Source organism: Poecilia latipinna, unplaced genomic scaffold, assembly GCF_001443285.1.
Source record: "Poecilia latipinna isolate Pla-1442-1.1 unplaced genomic scaffold, P_latipinna-1.0 Scaffold6866, whole genome shotgun sequence".
Classification (NCBI taxonomy): Eukaryota; Metazoa; Chordata; class Actinopteri; order Cyprinodontiformes; family Poeciliidae; genus Poecilia; species Poecilia latipinna.
In genome coordinates this window covers 6,896-9,933 of record NW_015119482.1, presented here as the reverse complement: position 1 = coordinate 9,933, position 3,038 = coordinate 6,896, and the positions used below count along the sequence as shown (strand labels likewise).

Below are 3,038 nucleotides of genomic sequence, written 5' to 3'. Positions count from 1 at the left end.
GGATGGATGGATGGATGGATGGATGGATGGGAACCAATCCCTTAAAAGCCAGGTGGTTCAGATCAGAGGGAGTCTCTCCCTCCTGTTGATTGAATGCATGTTATGCTGTAAAATGGATTGAAATGTTTGAAGAGCTGCATAAAGAAAGAATTCAGAGCTCTAAAATTGCTGGTTCCAGTCTGATCTTTGGTCGCAAACTAACATGTTCATCACCCATGATTCTTTACTTTTACAGGTTTTCTTGATTGCTTTGATGCATTTGTGAACACAAGAAGCTGAACAGCAGCATTTAGGGTCAAAGTGACTATTTTTGTTAGCAAAAGGCTCAAATCAAGCTACAACATTTAAACTATTAAACAAATGCAGATGTTACTCTCAATCAGCCTTGAAATAAATATGATGTGTTCCAATTAATCATTACATAATAAATGACAATATACAAAAGTTGATCTTCAGTGAAGCCCAGAGGTTTTCAAGAGGGGTCCTGGTGCCTATCTAAAAAAATATCTTTCATGACTGAGAAACACCGTCCTGTTATCATCTCAGACCATGCATTATATATATAATCCATTTCATGCATAGTTGGCAATGGACAGCTATCCAAAAGTAATTTTCTTGTGTTCATGTGGGCTTTTATTTTGTAAATGCAAACAGACCACTAAAGTGGACACTGGTGTAGTATAAAATACACTGCCATCTACTGGCCATCCACTGGAAGTTCAAAACACTTTAGTTAAATCCAGAATGGCAGACAGATGAGAAAGCATGCCGACCCACTCAGGAATATCCAGTCCCTCTTTCTACTGTAGAAACTCTTGCAGGTAAAATTATATTATGACATGAAGCAACACCTAAAGACTAAAACTATTGATGTAGTTTCCAAATAACAACTTTGTATTTGGAGAAATTACAAATGATCACCTGTCCACTAAAGTGAACGTCATGCATCAGTGGCAATATTTTGTCAGGTATTTACTGACATCATTACTCTGACTATAGATATACAATATGCAATATTTTTGTCTGTAGCTTGAAGATTTAAGGAAAACGTCCATTCTTGCCATTTTATTTTCTAACAAGGGTAGTTTTTATTGTGGTTCAGAAAGAACTTACTAAAATCCCAGCATTGTTACATTGATAAAAATAAAATTTACCAGCGAGTAACAGTTTGTGATTTGACTAATTAGAGACATGATTATATATTCATCTGCTTATCGGAAAATAAAAACATCTGTTTTATGTGGCTAAAACTTAGTTTGGTGTCAAGTGGAGCTAATGTGCTAACAAAGTTCAAAGTAAGGAAAACAAATACAAAAAAATAGAAAAAAGCCCTGTTGCCACACTATGAAAAACAAAAAGACTAATGTAACTAAAATGTCCTTTGTAAAAGAAACTATGAATCTTGTGATTTTATAAACAAGAAATGTTACAATAAATTCATAAGGAACACTCTGTTATGGACAAAGGGACTTTGTCTTTTCTCTGTTTTATCTGCTCTCGTACACGACTACAGGCTGACATAACCACAACATTTAAGACTGACGACAGTCACAAGAAAAACTGATGAAGGCAGGAAACACATTGGAGAGGAAGCAGAATGAGGAGAAAATAAAGCAGAACTCGCTCTACAATCTTCACTTGGTGTCTCCCCTAAGGTGAGCTGAGTGGAGCTCAGCTGGACGGTGAATCTGCTCTGTATCTGATCCATTTGGGTGACGTGGAAACATTTGATGATTTTCTGCACTAAACCCTGTTTTATATTTAACCAAAGCTCGTTATTTCTCAATGTAACGATGCTGGGATTTTAGTCGGGTCCTGAAACTGTAAACAGACCTGGGTGGTGGACAGAGGGGAAAATGGGTGAACTACAACAACATGTGTCTTGGTTACTGATTCTGACAAACTTTATTCGTGCAACATGTCTTTATCAATACCAAGAGGTGAAATTAGTCATTTTAAAATGATGATTTTTCTTTTATATATTTTGTGTTGAACTGCCTGTTTTATCAAGATTTGACATAAACACAGATTTTAAAGAGATCACATGATCTATCATTTACACTCAACATATTACAGGTTTTTAAAAAAAGAAAAAACTTGAAAGGACTTGAAATTCAACGTTTCAGACATGAGACTTTCAAAACACTGACTTGGTCCTACTGCTGTATAAAAATAATTTTCAACACGTTGTGTTAGTCCTTGACCGGTAGTGGGCTGCTGCATGAATGTGACTTAAACATAAAGTGTATTAAAACCATTTATTTGTTTTACTGTCTGCAGCCTTGCTGTAATATTCATTACAACATGCCACATGAAATCATTTAAACATTTTTTGAAATAATAATTCAAATATGTCCTGAACTCACAGAAACTAAGTTCGCTCTGTCTCAGGTAGGATCTTGACTTCACAAATTTCTGGACTCCAAATATATTTCATGATTCCCTATTACCACCTGAGACTATGCATAATAACACATTTCATGCATAGCGTGCAGTGGACAGCTATTCAAAAATAATTTTCTTGTGTTTATATGGGTTTTTATTTTGTAAATGCACACAAACCACTAAAGTGGACTCTGGTGTAGTGTAAAATACACTGCCATCTACTGGCCATCCACTGCAAGTTCAAGATATTTTCGTTAAATCAAAACGCCGTTTGACAAGGACTCTAACCTTTCGGAAACAATGAGAAAGAGAAATAAAAAGAAATTAATAAATAGATAAAAAGAAAAGATAAAAACATTAAAAACATCAAACACATCAAAACCCACCCTCTAACCCTACTTTAGCCATAAACAACTCTGAACAGGTGGGTTTTAAGTTGAGATTTAAAGGCACCCAGTGTTTGTCCAGATTGTTCTTTTTTATCAGTGGTTTGATAACTGCTGTTTTCAAAGCCTGGGGGAAACACCTGAAGAGAGCGATGAGTTCACTATTTGGATCAGATCATTAGCAATGACAGGCAGGACTTTCTTAAAGAAATGTGTGGGTAGGACATCCAGACAGCAGGAACTGGAGCTTAATTGACTTATAATTTC

General features: G+C 35.6%; 1 long non-coding RNA gene across 1 annotated transcript; it reads right to left on the bottom strand.

Moving 5' to 3' along the window:
• Nucleotides 1-1,153: 1,153 nt before the first annotated feature.
• On the bottom strand, nucleotides 1,154-1,786 carry LOC106944094 (uncharacterized). The gene is made up of 2 exons (XR_001424110.1): nucleotides 1,750-1,786; nucleotides 1,154-1,675 (listed from the first exon to the last, which is right to left on the bottom strand). It is a non-coding gene; the product is annotated as an uncharacterized LOC106944094 (long non-coding RNA).
• Nucleotides 1,787-3,038: the final 1,252 nt, after the last annotated feature.